The sequence below is a fragment of the Pteronotus mesoamericanus genome, unplaced genomic scaffold (assembly GCF_021234165.1).
Source record: "Pteronotus mesoamericanus isolate MK-2021 breed Mesoamerican mustached bat unplaced genomic scaffold, CSHL_Meso_final contig_100, whole genome shotgun sequence".
NCBI lineage: Eukaryota > Metazoa > Chordata > Mammalia > Chiroptera > Mormoopidae > Pteronotus > Pteronotus mesoamericanus.
The window spans coordinates 12,064,186-12,086,738 of record NW_026554999.1 but is presented as its reverse complement, the minus strand read 5'-3'; positions in this window follow the sequence as shown (position 1 = coordinate 12,086,738).

Sequence of the window (22,553 nt, the reverse complement as noted above, 5' to 3'; positions counted from 1 at the left end):
AACGAAACTAGCCATGTAATACATGAATTGAAGAAACAATGGAACATTATTGACTAGTGCATAGCAAACACAAAACTGATAGAACCACATTTTTGAAACATTACTGTAAAACTAACACATTAATTAATATTTACTGAAATATCAAAATATTTCTTTTGAAAACAAAAATATAAATTTCTGGACAACTAAAATACTCACAAAATTGAAACTAGCAATTTAAATTTTATAACTCAGAATAGATTTTAAATATTAAAACTTGAATTATAATATGTACCAGGTTATTTAAGTTTGTATAATATTTTTTATTTTTAAATCATGTTTATTCTATTACAGTTGTCTCAATTGTTCTCCCTTTGCCCTCCTCCACCCATGCCACCCCTCCCCCAGCTCCCACAGTCAATACCCACTCTGTTGTCCATGGGTCATTCATGCATGTTCTTTGTTTAGTCCCTTCTTTCTTTTCTTTTCACCGTTGTCCTCCTTCCCCATCCCCTCTGGTCACTTTCAGTCTGCTCCATGTTTCCGTGCCTGAGGTTTATTTTGTTGGTTAGCTTATTTTGTTGAATAGAGTCCACTTATAGGTGAGATCATATGGTATTCGTCTTTTACTGCCTGGTTTATCTCCTTTATCATAATATTCTCCAGTTCAATCCATGTCATCGCAAAGAGCTCCTCTTTCTTTCTTTTCTCTTTTAATGCAGATTGATTTTATTTACTTATTATTTTAAATGTTAAGATCCATTATACAATATTAAAAAATTTATTCCATTATAAAGTCTCAGCAATTAAAACAACATGACACCAACATAGAAATAGTCAAGCAGATCAAGGAAATAGAATGAGCATTCTAGAAACAAATATATATATCTGTCTAACAATGTAATATATGATTCAACTGCTATTTCACATCAATGGGTAAAATAAGGCTTATTCAACAAATAAGGTACATGGACCACTATTACTTGGAATAAAACAAATATAGAGCCCTATTTCACACATTACACAAAAAAATATTCAGGTGAGTTAAAAATCAATACATAAAATCTAAGGAGTTTTAGGAGAAAATGCAAAATAATATTTTTCATACCCTGAAGTAAAATATTAAACCCAGAATCTATAAAGTAAAATATTGACAATATAACTATATTAAACATTTAAGACTATACAGTAATACACATTATTACTATTTGTATTAATATTATTACTGGTATCTCCATTATTACTATTTGTAATACTATTTGTATTAATATACAAAAAAAGTTAAAGGACAAGTAATAGAAGCGGAAACTATTTGCAACAAATCTAAAAAAGGGTTAATAGGATTTTTTTAGGGAAAAATTCTACAAACATTCAAAAAATGGATAAAGAATATCAAAGTCACTTAAAGCTTTTTAAAAATAGTAGAGGTAGGCAAGAAATATACAAAAACAGGTTTAGTTCCAACAAATAGTAAAGTAACAATTAGAATAACACATCATTGTTACAATCTGATGAATAAGTATTAAAAATATTGGTAATATCAAGTATTGGTGACTGTGAAAGGAGCTGAGTATTCATAGACTTTTTTTTCTTCATCTTCTTAAAGCAGTCCCTTTAGCATATTTTGCAATGCTGATTTGTTAGAGTGTATTCTTTCAGCCTTCTTTTGTCTGGGAATCTCCTTCTTTTGTCTCCCATTTTTATTGAGAGTCTTGCTGGGTAGAGCAGTCTTGGTTGCAGGCCTTTGCTTTTCATTTCTAGGAATATTTGTTGCCATTCCCTTATGGCCTGTAGTGTTTCTGTTGAGAAGTCAGCTGCTAGCCATAATGGTGCTCCCTTGTATGTTACTACTTGTTTGTCCCTTGCTGTCTTTAATGATTCTCACTTTGTTTTTGGTGTTTGACATTTTAATGATGATGTGTCTTGGAGTGGGCCTCATTGGGTCTCTTGAATGGGATCCTCTGTGCTTCCCGGACTTGTGTGACTTTCTCTCCTCCAGGTAGGGAAGTTTTCCGTCATTACTTTTTCAAACAGATTCTCTATCCCTTCTTCCTCTTCTTTTCCTTCTGGTATCTCCATTATACGGATATTACTATGTTTCATGTTGTCCTGCATTTCCCTCAATGCCTCTTCACTCTTTTTGAGTCTTTTTTCATTTTCTTGCTCTTTCTGGGAGATTTTTTTCCTACCTTATCATCCAGCTCACTGATTCGTTCCTCTACTTCATCTAACCTGCTTTTGATTCCTTCTACTGTGTTCTTCAATTCAGAAACTGGATTCTTCATTTCCTCTTGTCTCTTTTTGATAGTTTCTATGTCCTTTTCCGTGCTGATAGTTTGCAGTAAGTTCCTCGTAGTTTCCCTGTAGATTTTTGTAGTTCTCTCTGAGCTCACTGAGCTCATTGAGTTTCCTTATAACACTTGTTTTGAACTCGGTATCTGCTAGTTTCTATTTCATTTAGTTCTCTTTCTTGGGATTTCTCCTTTCCCTTTGTCTGAAGGGGTATTTCTTTGTTTTCCCATTATTTTCAAGACTCTTCTTTTTTGCTTCTGCTTCTTAAATTGATCTGTCTTGATTTCCTGACTTTGTGGTGTGAACTTCTATGGCAGGAGGCCACTGTTTAATTTGCCTCTCTAATTCTGCCTCTGATGATGTCAGATGTTGACCCTGTCTGGTCTTAGGCAGTCTGTTCAAGACTTTCAGGAATCTACTGTCTGCGGCTGTCTCCTTCAGCTATTAATCTAGTCACTCTGCACTCAGCGGGCTGGCTTAGACACCAAGAGCAGGATGGAGTCGCTCCTGTGTGCGTGGTTATTGGGGCCTCTTACACTGATGTCACTCAAGAGAGTGGTCTGTCTGGGCCAGATGGCTGCTGCCATATGGAGAGGAGTCAGCACTGGGATCCTGCCGGCTACTCTCTCTGTTATCTCCCCTAAGCCTTTGTCCCCAGTCTCTCCTCAGGTGTCTCTAGATTACTCTGTGCCCCCTTTAGCCAGGGATCTACTATTTGTGGCTGCCACTCTGTACTCAGCAGTCAGGCTTTAGTGTATAGTATTTATTGATGTTAACTTTGTGATCTAATATAATGCATTACCCCTTTTTATAAATACTTCATATGACCTTGAAAAAAATATGCATTCTCTACTTTTGGGCACAGAATTGTATATGTGCTGACAGATCAATTTTATTAAAGTTACTTTCTCTACATATTAATTTTTTACTATTAGATTTCTCAATTTCTGGGGGAGATAAGTTATTCTACGTGATTTTTTAAAAATTAAATTCTCCTTATAGTTTACACAGTTTTCCTCTTATACATCTCATAGCTTTGCTGTTAAGTATATAAAAGTTTGCGCTGTTTTTTTTTAGGTCTCTCATTTCTCCCTGTAGTATTTTTCTATAAATTCTTTTTTCTCTCTGAGATTTTTGTGCTTGGTTTTTCAATCATATGATATGATTTTTGTCCCTTTATATTCAACATTATAATTTTTTATTGGGCCCTTATATTTAATTTTGTTGTGGTCAGTCTGTTAGCATTTTACAGAACTGCTGAGTCTTTAAGCATTAATAGGTGAGTTTAAACAATTTATATGTATCAAAGCATGTTTGAATACACATTATCCATTTTGCTACTTACTGTTCAACATGCTTTTTTTCCCCTTAATTTTGTATTCTTGTGTGGTCTTGTATTTGTCATAAATAACTTTGTTTTATTTCTCTTCTTACTTATATTTTGGAAGTTGTTTATTTAATCTCTGTTCTCCTCAAATGGTTCTCAAATTTGATATCATTGATGGAGTTAATAGGTACCCATATTTTTATTCAAAATATTCATTCAATTATTTCTGCTCTCTTTTCTTTCTCCATTACCATTTTTAATGTTGATGTTATCTAGACTTCCTATCAAAAATATTTTTATGATAAATACATTGATTTCATTGACTTTAATAATTTTATTATTACTTCTTTGACACAACTCACTACTCTTGCATTTATTTTGATATTTAACACTTTAATGAATATTTACTGACATTTATCTTCTCCTTCTAGTCATTTATTTAGACTAAGTCTCTAACTGGTAAATTTTATGATAATTTGAAAGTCTAAAAATGTCTTTATTTGACCTCATACTTGAAAAGTATGTTGGGTATATAATTGGATACTTTAATTTTATTCATCACTTTGACAATATACAGGGTCTGGCACAAATAATGCCCCTTTTTTATTACAAAATCTTAAGTATGTAATTTTGTAACATAAGAATATTACACTCAAGCATACTATATGACATTTTAGGTTAAATGTTCAAATTAAAACTATAAATTATTACACCCATATTATTACCCTACCAACGACACTCAATCAGGCACTACCTCTGACAGACCCTGTATTACACTGTTTCATATATTTGTGTGTGTGTGTGTGTGTGTGTGTGTGAACATATATTTTTAATTTTGAAGCTTTTTAGATGTTCTCACTACTGTTTGGTGCTCTGATATTTCTCTAAAGAATGTATATTTTTTAACATTACTTATAACTTAAGAGGGTTCTTCTAATTTATAGACATGTCTTATTTCAGTTTTAGGCAACTTCCTTCTATGGTTTTCTTCAGTTTTAGCCTGATCTTCATCTCTTATTTTGTTTTTGAAAGTTACGTTCACTATATGTTGTAATTTCTGGAACTGTCTCACAGGTTCTTAATTTCCATTATTCTATTTTACTCTCCTGTTGTTGACATTTGGGAGAAGCTGTTCCTGTTGACTTTACTATTCATTGATTTCTCTTCATCTGTGCCCACTGTGTTACCAAGTTCTCTATGTTGCTGCTGCTGCTATTGTTGTTGCTGTTTAATTAGAGCAATTAAGGATTATGAGACAAACCTGCTGAAGTCACTGGAAACCGTCATGAGATCCCCATAATCCAACTCAAGAGAAAGACAAAGGAGCATACCCCAGGAGGGCAGCAGAAAGTGTTCCCAGGATGATTAAAAGCTGTGCTGTAGACCTAAAAGAAAGTCATTCAGACAGAAGAAAATTGAGATTCCCAGAGGGAATGTTTTCAAGGGGGAAAAGGGGGAGATCCATTGTCATGGACTGAATTATGACACTACTGTCTCCAAACAAAAATTATGTTAAAGTCCTAACCCCCAGTTACCTCAGAATGTGATTACATTTGGAAAGAGAGTTTTTGCAGACATAGTTTGTTAAGATGAGGTAATATAGAAGTAGAATTGGGGTATTAATCCAAAATGACAGGTGCCATTATGAGAAGAGAAGAGAAGAGGCACAGAGGCACAGACTAATGACAGGTAGGGTAGGTGGCTGGGTAGGAGAATGCCATGTGAGGAAGGAGGCTGACACTGCTGCATTTCAATGGCCAGCTAAGAAATGGAGCCTTGCTGCCCAGAAGCTGGGAAGAGGCAAGACATATTCTCCCCTACAGACTTCAGAGAGAACATGGCGCTGCTGACCACTTGATTTCTAGCTCCAGACTTCCAGACTCCATACAATGCATTGCTGTGATTTTAAACCATTCAGTTTATGATAATTTGTTATGGCAACCCTAGAAAACTAATACATCCAACAATTACATAATTGGAACTTACTATATAGAAAAGTTATACTAAGAAGCTGTTGGAAGTTATGTAAAAATTTAACTAGGTGCAAAAAAAATTGAATAAATTATAAGGCAACTTACAAGCTAAACCAACAAAAAATGATAAATAATAATAATCAAAGCACACTAAAATGGTTAGCTATGAATAATATTTGCAAAGGCATAATAACATAAGCATTCAATATTGATTTAACAAAAACAATATAATCATGGTAGGATGATGGGGAATAAAAACAAAAGGGAAAGCACTGTCAATTATCTAAATCTTCATCTACTATAACAGAAAGTCAGTAATTTTTCAAAAATTAAAGGCTCAAAAAACAGCAGTATATGCATGTAACTTATATAGGGAAACAGGAAAATAACCAAAATTATGAGTCAATATTCCAGATAATGTGAAGAGCTAGGGAACATTAGCAAGAAGTCACCAGGAAATCCCAGTCTTTTAAGTCTTTTGTTTATATTGATTTAGAAAACTATGTTTATGTTACTTTGACAAAAGTAAAATAAAAATATAAACTTTGCAGTATACTTAATAAAAAAATAAACATATAGACAATAAAAAAGGATTCTTGGAGATAAAATCGTGATGATATATTTAGGAGAGTAGAAATAAGATAAAACCTCAAAATTCTTCCATAAATAGAATATTTAAAAATGTAAAGCTAAATAATAGAAAACAACTCTGATTATTTCTAGAAGTTTATCATATAAATTCTAGAAGAAACATAACAGATAAAAGGTAGGACAATAAAAATCTAAAAATAACCAAGAATTCAAAACATACAAGATCCACTTTGAACTGTTTTTTTTTTTTTTTTAGGCCCATCTCCTGAAAGCCTCCATTCTTCCACATACAACTCCATAATCCACCCTCATTGTTTGTTTTGTTTTTTAGTTTCTCAAACTCTCCAAGCTCTTTTTTACTTCTAGATATTTTCCTGTGCCCTTGGCTATGCCTGGAAATTGAACTCTTTTTTAGATTAGGCCTCAGACTTTAGATTAGGCTCCTTTTCTGTAAACTTTCACTCATACCGTCTTTCTTCTCTTCTGAGTAGGGATTCCTCTTGACTTTCTCACAACCTTGTCTAATATACTTATTTGAGCAGTTGTTAAGTTATCATCTTCCTTCTGTTTATATATATATATCTTCTAACTGTAACCCTCACAAGGGCAAGAAATATGTCCATATTCTGTCATGATGGGTTCTACATTTTTTTTCATTAAACAAATGAATATTCTAGCAAATTCTATAAGATACTAAGATTATAAGACAAAATAAAATAAAAAATAAAACACTGCTTATATAACGCTGTTTTAGTGTAGTCATACTTTGCTTCCAATCCCAGATATGAGAATATTGTGGCTTATTTGCAAATTTGCATAACTCTAAGGGCCCTATATTTCTCTTGAAATTTAATATCCAGTGATACATTTAATTTTCATAAGATTACTCCCAGTATCCTAATATTTTTATCTTCTTACGTAGATACATCATAATCATATAGTGACTGCTAAAGGGTATATTTTTATATCATTTCTCATTTTGAAATCAGTAGTTCATTTATATACATTTATATACATTTGAAAATAATACATTCATTTTATTTTCCGATTTTAAAACTATAATATCCATGCACTGACAAAAAAAGTCAGCAGTGATATTATCACATAAAGTCAAATCACTTGTAGAGTCTTATTTTTCAACTCATAATTTATTTTTTTAATTTTTCTTGTAATCTACACCTAATTCACTTTGGTTAATTATTCAAACATTGTGCCAAATACCTTCAAAAAGCACATATAGGAAACATCACTATCATTTTTCTTTTAGTTGATGATAATTAATATTTATATACATACATTTGAACAAAATACATGAAACAAAATAATATGTATTTTTGCACTTCTGTCAAGCTTTTTTGGTCTAGTAAATCGGATTTCAATTCAGATTGAGTTCTTTGAGTGTCTGCTTGCCACCAGGGAGTGGTCCCCTGAGGATTCTGCAGAAATACTGAGATTTTTAGAATAATAAAATGCTCTGAGGACCTCAGAACACATTTTTTGATAGAAATAAAAATAAAAGATAAGCAAATAAAACCCATTTTGAAAAAAAGAAATACAGTATTGAGAACACATTTACATCTAATCAAGTACAATATACCCCTATTACCCAACATTCTTTAGAATCACTATAGGGACAGTTAAAAAATTACTCAAAAGTGAAGAAAGTATAAAAATTCAGGACTGTTTCATTGACGTATGTTTTTAATAATTACCATCTTCCTTTACCTTACCACTCTGAAAATTTGCTGTTCATAGTTCAAATTCGTCCTTAATGTGGACATAGAATTTTAAGGAAAAAATATTTCAGAAATTGAAAACATTTTAATTATTTCATTTTAAGATAATTTCTATCAGTATAAACAAGAGTTTATTCACTTTAGTCATGAAATTAGTTTTCTATAGATTTACAAGTAATGTTGATATACTGGATTTACATAGTTAGGAATATTACTTTCTAAATATTTTAGTTTGTTTTGAATACATTCTGGTGACACATTCGTTTTCAGGATAAAACAGATACATTCAATACATCTAAAATATATTTTTATTAGTTATAGTGAATTTTTATTAACAACAAATGTATATTACCTCTTTATATGTAATGAGACACAATTAATACTATGATATTTTCCCAATTTTAAATGCAATATATCAAATAATTTGTAAGCTATGTCTCTAAAACAAGCCATTTTACATGTTTATGCATTTTTAGATTACTGGGGTCCAGGGTTTGTCACAGCTCTCTGTTACTGCCATTGTTTTATCTTACAGTATTTTTTAAAAGCATCATGAAAATTACAGATTCTTAAATGTGTGTCCAGTCCTTGTGTATTTTATCTGAGAGGCAGTTTGCAAATTGACTCCTTCATATGTACAGTCGTCCTTTCAATTGTGAATGCATCTGACCTCAACCCTCCTTTGCAAATTCAGACCTTTATACCCTCCCCTTTTTATGTTTTTTTTTGTCATGTATTATCCCTGTACATGCTGTTAAGTTGGTTTTTGATCTTACTAGTAGTTTTGTGACCTTTTTGTCCTGCAGAATAACCCCCTTGAGTATTTCCTGCAAGAGAGGTCTTCTGGTGATGAATTCACTCATATGTGATATAAAACTGAAACTCACAGACACAGAAAGTATGGTGGTTACCAGAGGGAAGGGGGGTGGGGAGAGTAAAGGGTAAAGGGGGCCAATTATATGGTGAGGAAAGATTATTTGACATTGGGTGGCAGGCACACAATGCAATATACAGATCATGTATCATAAAAATGTACATTTTAAACCTATATTAACCAATGTGAGCCCAATAAATTTAATTTAATAAATAAATAAATAAATATTTAAAATTATAGCAAACATTATTTTGAAAAAAATTGACTCCTTCAGAAGAATCACTTTGGAAAGAAAGAGGGACTGAGTAACTCCAAATAATAAAAGGTCAAATTTTGTCAAGGAAATGTGTTTTTTACGCTATGCTTTTAAAAGTCTCTCTCTTTTTTATTTTTAAGATTTTATTTATTTATTTTTAGAGAGAGAGGAAGGGAAGGAGAAAGAGAGGGAGAGAGATATCAGTGTGTGGTTGCTTCTCGCACGCCCCCTACTGGGGACCTGACCCACAATCCAGGCCTGTGCCCTAACTGGGAATCAAACCCTTTGGTTCATAGGCCAGCAGTCAATCTACTGAGCCATATCAATCAGGGCAAAAACTCTCTTTAAAAGAGTCTGTTAGTTTGGTTAGCGAGTTAAGTGACATGCCAAATGCAAAACCTGAGAGCTTCTACAAGAAACACCGTGGTGAACTGTGGCTTCAATTAAATCCATGTATAAAAGGAAACTGGAGTTACAACCTGTACCCTCTTCCTGACAGGATGCAATATTTTGAAAATGCTTGAAGTGCCCAGTGCAATGCTGATATACATCAATGAGAAACGTTGAATTGTTGGAAAACCCCATCGTATTATTACTGCAGGATTTTAGTTAAATGTCCATTAATTTCAAGATTTTTATTAATAGATTATTTCTGAATTGTAAAAAAATACTTTAACTTAAAACTCATATCCAAAAATTACCTGACTAGTTTATCTACAGTTAGGATAGTAGTTCTCATTTTTCAAAGTCATTTTTTTTTATTTCCACACATTTTGCTTTCTTCAAGATCTGTAGTGTTTATAAGGTCCCAAAAGTTCCTTATCATTTATCTATGTGAAAGTGGTGTAATTTTAGGGCTGAAAAACAAACTGCAGCCTGTTCTGCCACTTTTTCCTTTTTTTGGACATTTATAGATGCCACATGTTAATGGGCTCTATTTAGGGTCATGTTCATTATCAGATAGATATTCAATATTATTTTGCTCTTCAGTCAGTTGTTTTGTTAATATTGACATTAACCAGGTTCCCATGAAAACATAAATGCCTTTAACAAAAGGGAATTGGAAAATAATGAGCTGTAACTGTTTGTTTGTACTCTCAAGGACAGCCTCTTATTTAATAAAGGTTATCTATTGATCACACACATCAAGAATGTGATTGTGCTGATTGATCCTAGTTCCCTTCCTGCTATGAAATGCAAATCTTGAGCAGCCCAAATGTTCAGGCCTCACCAAACTGTGAATAAGTACAAAGTCATGTTTCCATATTTAAAAAGCTTGTGTTTCCTCCTCATTATTGCTGCATCTCAAACTTCTCAGCAAAAAAGAATGCTCTCTTGTTATTTCTGAGAGTCTGCAAATGCCTTGGCTGATATGGACCAGTGGATTGAGGGCTGACCTGAGAACTGAAAGGGTGCATTTGATCCTCGGTCAGGGCAAACGCCTGGGTTGTGGGCCAAGTTCCCAGCTGGTAGCTTGCGTGAGGCAACTGATGTATATTTCTCTCCCACATTGATGTTTTTCTCCCTCTCTTTCTCCCTCCTTCCCCTCTCTCTAAAAAATAAATAAATAAAATCTTTTAAAAAAGAAAACAGAACAAAAGAGCATGTCACTTGATCTTATAATGTGTTGTGCCCTTGTAGTTGTTGCTCCAAGTCTTCCTTTGCTGCTACCCCAACTTCGCCTGCCCATTGTGCCTTAAATCATCCTAAGGAATGGCCTATTTCTCCCTGCCACTGAAGTGTCTTGAGAGATAAGCCATATCATTTCCAGACAGTTTTTCCTGATACTATAGAATGGCCCTCTCTGTGATACAAGAATAGTGCTGAGTTCTGAGCAGAGGCTGAAAAAGCAGCTATCTCCTGAACTCGAAGTTAAAAGAGTTTATGAGGAGGGACCCCCCAAAAAACTGGAATTCTCTTTTGGAGGATGGGCCCCTTGTAGTACAGGTTTTCCTCATTGAGTGAGTGTTCTAAGAACCCATCTGTATCAGTGCAACAACTGGTGGTGTTGTGAGAGGCTGTGTTCCCCTTCTGTGAATTTTTTTGAAGATTCTTTCAATGTGTTTGCCCATTTCATGATGCATGACTTATTAATGCATCTGCCCACACTGTTCTGAGTGTTCAGCAACTTTTGAAGAAAAACGGCATGACTTCTGTGCCCCACCCTCCTCCTTATCTACCTGATCTCCCCCCAGGCGACATTTTGTTTGTTTTTTTCTCCTGGATGAAAGAAGTCCTAAAAGGGAAGCATTTTGCTGATGCAGAAGAGGTGAAACAAAAAATGGCAAAGGCATGAAAGGCCTAAAAATTGATGAGTTCAAAACTGTTTGGAGCAGTAGAAAAAATGTCTCAATACATGTGTTTTTATTGCATCAAGTGGAGAGCACTTTGAAGGTCACTCATGTTTAAATATATAAGAGTAAATACACAATTTTTATAAACAAATTCCATTTTTTGAGTCCCCCCCTCATATATATGACTCAAACCACAGTATTTGGGCCCAAAATATCTAGAAATTTTTCATGAAAGTTTTTCTACCTCTTTCTCTCAGCTGCTCATTTCTTGCGAGTAGCTCTCAAAAGTAAAAATCAACAACGAAAGCCACTGGTGACCTCACTACAGAAATGTACTTCTCCATTCAAGCACACACAATAACATATTTCTCTCACTTTCTCACTCCACTCACATACAAATAAAACAAACTTCCTCAGACATATATCTCCAGCACATCTACACCTATGGATAAATTATATTACCTACAGTATACATATTAACTTCTTTTCTTAATAAAAAGCAAGTCAAGTACTTTATTACAGTCTAGTGCTTTCTTAAAATAAATATCATAGAATATCAAACAGTGAGGAAAGCAGCACACCCATGCAAAGCATGCGGCAGGGCCCACAGGGTGTCTGACCATCAGCACCTCAGGCCACAACACTAATTAACATTTTCTCTAAAAACTGATAAATTGAAAGCCCATTAGGGTGATCTGCTTAAAATGGGAAAGCACCCTGCCCCAAATAAAATTTAAGTACCCACTTCTAAAGACAAAAGAAAAAACAACTTCTGTATGATTGTTTTGCCAACCCTGTGTATCAAAAATAATGGGCTGCGTCTCACCCAGAGTGTCCCCCTGCATATAAAATTCAAATGGCCTTGTGAAATTTGAACTGGGTTTCATTGGCTATGTCTACACCTGGCTTAAGTCAAGAAGTCTATTAAACACATGTTTACCCTTGATTTAGTAAAACACTAGTTCAAATTGTGTGTTGTAAATTGTTGTCTTGAGATACAATATATGTAACAACTTGATTTTTTTCAGTATTGTACTAAAGAAATAAAATTACACTCATCAAATATTTTAGCATGTGTCAAACCCTTTACAATGTTACGAAAAATTCTGAGCATAATGAAAATGATGATTTGCAGAACATGCAGTTCAGAGGTATGAAAAATTGGAAGTTGTCAACACACAAGAAGTAGGGACAAACATATAAAGTAACCATAGAAACCATCAGAAAAACAGCATGAATGTAAGCTTATGATTGTTGCCTCTAACTCAACTAAATATACTGTCAGGGAACTTACTAAGTCTAATATCGACTACGGACCTTCTGTGACTGTTTTCTATTTTAAAAAATCCCAAACAAGTTATCCTTGAAGTACCATCTCACAAGGCCTCATCTTGAACTACGGCTTTCAGTTTGCCCCACAGCTCACTGGTATGACTTTTATAAAGTCTTTTCTCTGTGTATATTTCATTTTACATAGGTTCTATTTATGTTTCAATTCCACCAGCCTTTTCTTCTACAATGTCTAATTTGCCATTAATAATATCTGGTATGTGTTTTATCACCTGTATTGTAGTTACTACTCTTTACAAGTTCAGTTTGAATGATGTTTCAATTTGAATTGTGAGAGAGTTAATTTTTGTTGTTTAAACCACTGGGTTACCATAGCACAAGCAGACTAATATAAGCAAATAGATAAACCCTTTCCCTGTTACTCCATCTTGGCTGGAAGTAGATATCTTGGTTAAGTAATTCTAATCATGCACCCAGCACAAAAAATTCAGAGGCTTTAGCAACACACCGAACACGGCTGTGAATGCATGGAGGTCTATCAGCATCAGATGGTCTATTAATGTTAACACTAGTACCATTCATCAAACATTTAATCACAGTATAGTGCTAAGTGCTTTAATTTCATTATACTATTTGTTTTTCTTCAAAAATCTACAGAAAAACCTAGAGTTCTGAGCTCCCACATGCAGTAGAGTGAAGGGTTGCTGAGAGTTGTGTGCTGCAGTCACCCGGCAAAATCCTTATTCTTGTTTTTATTTCTCTCTGGACACCAACATTCTTCTTTGAAACATATGTGTATGGACTAATCTCATTAGGTATCCAATTTCACTAAAGAATTGCAATTTATAGAGTTGAATGACAATGTTAGAGCTAAAATATATATATTTAGAATTAGGATCTCAACAGGTGGACTAAGAGCAAATTAAATACAGCAAAGCAGTGCATTAGTAAAATAGAAGTCAGACCAATAGAAAATATTGTAACAACAGTAAAGAGAGAAAAAATGGAACATATAAAGTTATATGAGATTTTTAGGACATAATAAAAGCTCTATGTATATGTACATAGAAGAAGAGGTGAAAGAGAGTGAACCCAAAGAGATATAGAAAAGAAAATGTCTGAATATGTTTCAAATATCGTGACACTCAGATCAACCCACTAATTCATAAACTTCTGAAAGTCCCAAGAAAGATAAATACAAAAGGAACCACTCTAAAATGCATCAGAGTAAAAATTCTAATAAACAAAAGAAAACTAAAGCACCAAATGTTAAAGCACCAAAGGAAATGGATATATACCTTCAAAGAAGCAACAAGAAGACAGCACATTTCTCAGTAGAAATCAGGACAACAAAAAAATAATGGAGTGACACTTTATATTGCAGAAAGAAAATAATTGCCAATCTAAAAAGACCATGATCAATAATATAATCTTCAAAACTACAGGTAAAATAAATACATTTGCAGACAAACAAAAGGTTAAATAATATTTTCCAGGAAACATGCACTTGAAAACAAACAAAAAACCACTAAGGTAATTCTTCAGGCAAAAAGAAAATGATCTAGAAGAAAATATGGAAATAAAGGAAGGAGAAATAGCATAAATAATGATAAATGAATAAATATAGAAAAATATCAATAGTCATTTATTGGTCATACTTATTTATATATAAGACCTCTATTCTGGGATGAGCACCCATATATCAAACTTTTATCTCAACATCTCCTGTTGTAAGACTAACATACATCTCCAACTTAATATGTACAAAATGGAAATCATGGTCTCCTCTCCAAAACTATTGCTTTCGTTGCCTGTCTGGCTCTATCCCATGACATATCTCTCTTTGCTTACTCTGCCCCAGCCAGTGGTCTCCAGCCACAACATTCTCCCTACATTTTCTCAGATCTCCAAGACTGTGCCTGACTCAGAGTCTTTGTAACTGGAATACCTCTCCCTAAGATGCTTTTCCCCCAGAAACATGGATTACTGCTTGTTTCACCTCCTTCATTTTCCTCAAATTTTTCTTAGATATTTTCTTATTGGTTGGGCCTCCTGACCATATCATTTTCAACAGTAGCCACACCCAGCACTCTCTATCTTTCTTCACTGTCTTATTTATACCGATGCATTTTACTTGTTTTGTTATTTGTTCTTCCCTAATGAAACCTAAGTTTTATGTAGGTGGGTATTTGACATATATCTCATTGCGATTAGAGTATCCACATCATGAAAATATAGCCAGGGTCACTTTGTCACCCAATCACACTTGTTCAATGAAAAGAAATCCTTAGCAATACTTGAAAGTATTATTTTTATAATACACAGTTTACAAATGTGGAAAATAAATAGTTTTATGAGGTTCACCAGAATGTACGTATTGAAATCAGAAGTAATATTCAACAGAATACAACTCATAGTCCTCTTTCCTTACCAGTGGACTATACGTATTATCTTTTCAAATCTCAAACTACTGACAGAGAGGATTTAGTGAGTTCTTGTTTTCCATCTGAGGACAAACTGAGCTAATGGACACAGGGAGTTTTTAAGACAGCCATGTAATTCTTTTAGTACATTTTATCTCAGAGAGTTATTCTCTCAGATTATTTCTGTTGAAAACAATGTCTACTCATTGGGGCCTTTTAAGGAAAGAAGTAATAAAGGTATTTGAGGGACTTCCTAGCCTGAAGATGAAATTCAAAAAATTCACTGGGATTTTTTTAATGTAAGACATTAATTAAAGGAGTCTAAAATCATAGGCAAAATTTCTTTGGAAATATAGCAGCCACATTTCCCACAAGAGAAGAAAAGAGAGATGGCCTTCAGAGAGAAGGCTAAAATGAAGCAGGCTCGGGGGAGGGTGGACGTGTGGGAGAACACACTGTTTTTAGTGCACTTTTGGTCTTACTGGTTTCTAGCAGAAATTCAGAAAGACTTTCGCACATAATATAACGTAATCGTTTTCATGGTTCTCTACTTTTTAAGATTTGTCTTGATATGAAATCTATTTATTTCCATGATACAAATAAAAATATAATTTTGTGTTTATATAAAAATGAAATATATAAACATAATTTTGTGTTTATATATATGAAAGTCAATTGCCAAAATACAGTTCCTTAAATTGTTTGTATTTTAACAGTGATTTGAGATGACACCTTTAAACAACTCATATAATAAAATAAGCCTTACGCATTTTAGTGTGATATGTTTTCTAGATGAGAAGGTGAGATATTGATTAGGAAGAAGCACACTAAACTTTTTCCTTATCCTTGGGCATACATATGACTATTTTTTGCCCTGAGAACTTCAAAACACATGTGTATCAGGGCAAAATTTATTTTGAAAATAAATCAATAAATAGACAAACTTAATACTTATTAAAATGTAAATTATTCAATAATTATAGAGTAGTGATAGGCTTGTTTCCATATGTGGGATTTCTGATAAAAACCTATGTTTCTTCCATTGAAAAATATAATCTGATTTTTCATTACTCAGATATGAAATTTAAAAAGTGCTAATCATAGAGGAAAATAATACAGATTTGCATAATTCCACCTCGTTTAGTATATATCTTACATGATTTTTAAGATAATAGTTGAAATATAGTTGGAATTTATATGTTCTTCTTATTTGATAATTATTTTATACCCTTATTAGTTTTTCTCAGTGTTTAAAAAGAATATTACATAATTGCTTTTCAGCTGCTGGATTTTACCAGCTCTCTTGAGACCTAGGCATCTTCCCAGGCTGACGTCCACCAAGGAGAAGGTCATGTTCAGTTTCAGCACCAGGATCATGAAGCCCAATGGCGATAAGCCAGACAAGGTCAAGACAGGCATCTCCCAAGGTCTCCTGAGCTGAGGATGAACTTGGACTCTTAGACCCAGCTACGCGAGCTGAATACAATAGCCAAGGAAAAAAGAATATTACTAAGAAGAAACTGTCTTTCTAGAAATAATGTTGCTTCCTATCATTCAGGAAAGTATTATCTGAGTATACACCCAAGAATTAGACGATAATCAGTCTGTGCTACCAAAAAGAGCATGACGCATCTTATCTACAGTTTACCTCCACCTCTTCTTACTTTACACCACTGCCTGTCTGTATTTTATTTTAAACATTGAAGAAATGTATCCCAATGTTCTTAATATGAAGAATAATTAATATCCCATTCTTGTTTAATGCTTGCTTGTATCCATTTATTCCTTTCATCACTTCTTAAGGATTATTTTTCCGTTTTTAAACCATTCAGTGAATTATTACCTGGAGATTTAGTTAATTTCCATCTGCAACTCTTTTCAGATCATTCATAAAGCTAATGTTAAGATTGATCCCAGTATCAGCTCCCTTCAACTTAACAGTCTGTTATTTCATTATTCTTTGTTTACTATCCTTCAACATATTGTCAATCTTCCTGACAACTCTCAAAGAACAAGTACTATGAGTCAATTTTTCAAACAAGGTAATACAAAAATCTGAAACAACTTTGTTTCTTATGGTAATGGATTCTCCTATAACAAAATTTTATCGAGTGAAAAAATTATTTATAGAATAACTTATCATTAATGTGAGAAGTAATTATAATCATAATTATTAATCTTTTGTATTTTACTGTTTACTGCTCTAATAAATATACAGTGAAATAAGTCAAAATATAATTTCAAATTGCATAATGCCATTTAAATCATTTTTTAAAAAGATTTTATTCTTATTTGTACTAATTTCTGAATGCAAAACTACATCTTTTTGGGGGGTTTTTTTTTGAGTTCCAATTATGAACTAGACCCAACTAGTTCAATGTGTTGTGTAATTTAACCAAAATATTTGCTAAATTGCTGTGTACAAAAAATTGTACAACTCATTACATAGACTCATAAGCAGAGCACTCTAACCATCGGAGAGCTCACTCATCTAATTCAGAGGAGGGGATATATTTAAAAATTAATGTTTTGTCATTTCCTCTGGAAATTTCCTGTAGCCTTCAATCAATACTCATCAGGTTTACTGGTCAAAAATTTTTGTTTAATTTATACAATTTTTCTAATATTCCCTTAACCATCTGACTTCTCAGATATATCTTGTTAACTATTAAAGAAGGTTTTGCTTTCCCTGTTTTTTCCCTGTTTTAATGATGTATGTTTTGCATGAATTTCTATTTATTTTTTCCAGATTTCTACTTTGAGTTACCGAAGAGAACACTGTTTATATTTAACTACATTTTAATAACAATACACATAATGTTATTATAATATTGATTCAAAATTGCACAATAATTTTTGAAACCTAAATTGATGATATTAGCCCAGGCATTGCTAGATATTTTAAGATATAAAATACATTTTTCAAATTAAGTTTTAGGTATACCTCAAGATATATAACAAATTAAAGAAGGATATTTCTTTGTGAAACAAATTCCAGGAAATGAGAGTGTGGGTGGCCTCCCTGTGTCTGTGTATCCAGACTTCCACACTTCTCTACCCTGCACATCCTTAGACACCTCCGGAGAACTCTAGTAAGTTGAGAAAACCAACTTTGTGTTTTGGGATGAAGATAAATAAATTAAGAGGTACACATTCAGTGTATATGACTGGCTGATGTTAAGTGTTAGTAGAATAGCAGTTAAACATGTACACACACACACACACACACACACACACACACAAAGTTCTGAAAAATCTAGAAGTATTCTATGGACATAGAATTGCTTCCCAGCAAGATTCTACTCTGTTAGCTGTGATGTGTCAAATTACTTTCCTAGTGGATGTGAAAATCTTTTATAAAGCCTATCTGTAATTAATTTCATATTGTTGTTTACATATGATATACAAATCATTTTTCTGCTGCATTTATCTTCCAATAGAATTTAATGTGCTTGACATGAAAATAGGTTTCATATATCATGGGGGGAAAGCTGTTGCTCTAAAATGCTTTGTGAACAAAATTTATTTTACTCATTCATTTTTCAAGTAGCTTTACCAGAAAATCTTAAACTAATACTCAGCTAATCCAAATAAATAAAGTACACAGGAAAAGAACATTTTTTTGAGAGAACTTCTCCAGTATCTTTTGAAACTCAAAATATGGAAAATAAACTAATTTTTCATCAAAGTAAAATTAAATCAGAAAGTGTATTTATATAATAGGATTATATAAAAATACATATTTCCTTCTTGTATAAAAGTAAAATTACATAGTTATTAAATGGTGGTATATTCAATGTCTGTTTAGAAGTATGCCAGTGATTTCTGGATCATGCAAATTTTAGATGTGGAAAGTATATTATAATGTTTGTTAAAAGTATATTGTTTATTGAAAATTAAATACTTCTGTATTTAATATTTGGCAAACTTAAAATGTTCTGTTACTATTTGTGTCATTTTTTATGTTTCTTTCTTGGATACAGGATCTCTTGGACACTTGGATACTTATTATATTTGATAAAGCTTTGAAATTAAGAGTATTGTGTATGTAAATACACACATTTAGCTAACAATTTTAATTATTCAGAATGAAAGGTGAAAAAATATCCCCTCCTAAATGTGCTTGTGATTGGGAAGTGGAACAAAAACAATCACGCTATTGAGGGTGACTTGACAATATTGCTAAGTCTAAAATTTTCAGGTTTATTGCAATCTGTGCCTCCTTCAGACTCAGGGAAGATATGCACTTTGCTGTCTGCAGCTGGTGTTTTAGAAGCAACGCATCAGGTTTTTCGACACTCGTGACTCTTACCATGTCTCCCTCAGTGTAGTCTGAAGTGTCATGGCACTCCCACGGAGGCTGTGGCCCCCCTTTAATCCACTCTGCTGGTATTCACTCTATGGAATTTCCTGTCCCAAAGGACTGTTGCCAGAGCACTCTGACCACTGCAAAGATTTGCACATCTCGAATCCTGAGGGTAGCTAGGAGGCTACTGTTGCCAGGATGGGAGTGAGTGCAGGTAAAGCTCTGGGGGCAGAATAGGGGTCGGGGCATGGTAGAAGGTCAAAGGAATTTGCAAGCTGTCCCTCCCTTCACATCATATTTCTGCATAGAAATCTAAGGAGTCCAAGAATATAAATTCAAATCTGAACCTCCAGGTTTTTATGAAGATATTTATAAAAGGAAAAGGATAAAGCATATTTTATGTTGTAATTGGTTGCTTTAATTTGTAGCTTTGAAATATTTATAAACATAACATACGAACCTATGTATTCTGGCCCCAAGCACCCCAATATTGGACACGAACCTGATTATGGTGAAAATCTACACAGCAAAGGAGGAAGATTGAGAATAAACCATCTTAATTAATGACAAAACTTAAATAATTTAGTTTCCATCTATTTGTTATAACTTGTTTTCCTATTTTCAGGTGAGCTGAAATGGCAGCCTATGTGGTCTAATACAAGGACAAAAACTTGCTTTATGTAATACTGTATATACTAAAAGAGAAGACACATAAAATAAGATATTATTCATATGTGTCCCAGCGGATATTGAGTTACTCGTCAAGGAATAGATAATACTTAAATATTTTACTTAAAATTATGCATAATTTTGTTTAAATATTATTAAAATAAGAACTCTGAATAATGATGTCAACAGTCCTTAAAGTATATTCAATGATAGGATTTTGATGATCATGAATTATATATGATTATATTTTCATGGATATTGTCTGGGCACCAATTTCATAAGTGATTGATTTTCAAAATGTGTCAAATGGAAGACATTTTTAAGGTTCAAGTTTTCATATGTGGTTCATAAGAAATTACAAGAACAAAAGAGTCTCTAAAACATAAGATTCTTATGTTAGAGTTATTTCTTTAAATAATAGAATATTTTTAATCAACTTTTTACAGAGGCTAATAGACATCTTTTTTAAAAGTATACTCTACAATAGGGCTATTCATCTTAATCTCCTCAACCAGCATCAGATGAAGAGCATTTTTTTCATTAATGTTTCTATACTAAGCCCTCTCCATCTCATATATTCATTCGTCATTCATTCTTGTATATATTTATTTATACAACAAATTATTAATTGAGGTGTTGCCATATATGAGACACTAGAATATAAATGCAGGTATGCATACATACATGCACACACACCAGAATATTACATAAGGAAGTTAATAATGTAAAGAAGAAGATAGATAAGTAATGGAACTTAAAATAATGAAACAAACTATCCCCATATACCTGAATTTTGTATTTAGTGAAAATATCTTTTAAAAACAAAGGTGAACTAAAGACATTTTTAGATATTCAAAAGCTGAATGAATTAATCTGCAGCAAATATGCATTCAAGGAAATATTACAGGAAGTCCTTCATGCAGAAAGTTACACTAGATAGAAATATAGATCAACATGAATAAAAACCACTGAAAACAATAATTAGCCTAGACAGCAACTCATCCCAGCTCAGGTGCCAGACATTTAAGTAAGAAGCAGGGTGATTTCAGCCCCAAGGAATTCAAAGCACTCCTGAATATTTTCTAAATTTATTTTATTGTGTTTTTCCATTACCATCTATCCCCTTAACGCTCTCTTCCACCTCAACCCACCCCCCTCATACCCCCAATCAGCACAGTACTGTCCATGTCCATGAGCCCTTTCTCCTTTCTGCTGGATCCCTCCACCCCTAAATCCTCCAGAGCTGTCAGTCTGCTCTCTCTGAGTCTGTCTCTATTTTGCTTGTTATTTCACTTTGTTCATAAGATTCCGCATATGAATGAAATAACATGGTATTTGTCTGTCGCTGACTGGCTTATACCACTTAGCATAATGTTCTCCAGGTCATCCATGCTCTCACAAAAGGTAAAATTTTCTTTTTTACAGCCAAGTAGTATTCTGTTGTGTAAAATGTACCATAGTTGTTTCATCCACTCACATACTGATGGACACTTGGGCAACTTCCAAGTCTTGGCTATTCTAAATAATGCTGCAATGAACATAAGAGTGCTTATATTCCTTCAAATTAATGTTTTGGGCATCTATGGATATGGCAGTTCCATTTTTAATTGTTTTTAGATAACTCCATACTGCTTTCCACAGTGTCTGCACAAATCTGCATTCCCACCAGCAGTGTACTAGGGTTCTCCTTTCTCCACATTCTCACCAGCACTTGTTGTTTGTTGATTTATTGATGATAGCCATTCTGACATGTGTGAGGTGATAGCTCATGGTGGTTTTAATTTGCACCTCTCTGATGTTAAGTTTTCTGGGGTTTTTTTTTATTTTTTCATTTAGTGTGAAACAAGCATTTGAGCACTTTTTTGGGGGCACAGATCTCAAACAAATATTTTAATTCATCTTGGATTTGTTAACTTATTTTGTGTCCTAACATATGGTCTATCTTTGAGAATGGTGCATGTGCACTTGAGAAAAATGCATATTCTGCTGCTTGGGATGAAGTGTTCCATAAATATCAGTTAAATCCACTCAGTCTGGGGTGTTGTATGAGGTAAGTGCTTCCTTGTTGATTTTTTTTCTGGAAGATCTATCTTTCCATTGATGACAGCAGAGTGTTAAAACCCCTTACTATAACTGTATTGTTATTGATCTCTCCTTAAAGTCCATCAAGATTTTCTTTATATATTTAAGTGCTCCTGTCTTGGGTGCATATATATTTTCAAGGGTTATATTCTCTCGTTGAATTGATAACTTTAGTATTATGTAGTGACCTTGTCTCTTGTTATGGCTTCTGTTTTGAGGTCTGTTTCGTCAGATATAAGAATTGCTACTCCAACTTTTTTTCCATTTCCATTTGCATGGAAATTTTCCTCCATTTCTTTACTTTCAGCCTGTGTAATTCTTTTGTTCTGAGGTTGGTCTCTTGTAGAAAGCATAGATAAGGGTCATGTTTTCTTATACATTCAGCTACCCAATGTCTTTTGATTGGAACATTTAATCCATTTACATTTAAGGTTGTTATAGATAAGTACTTGTTTATTGCC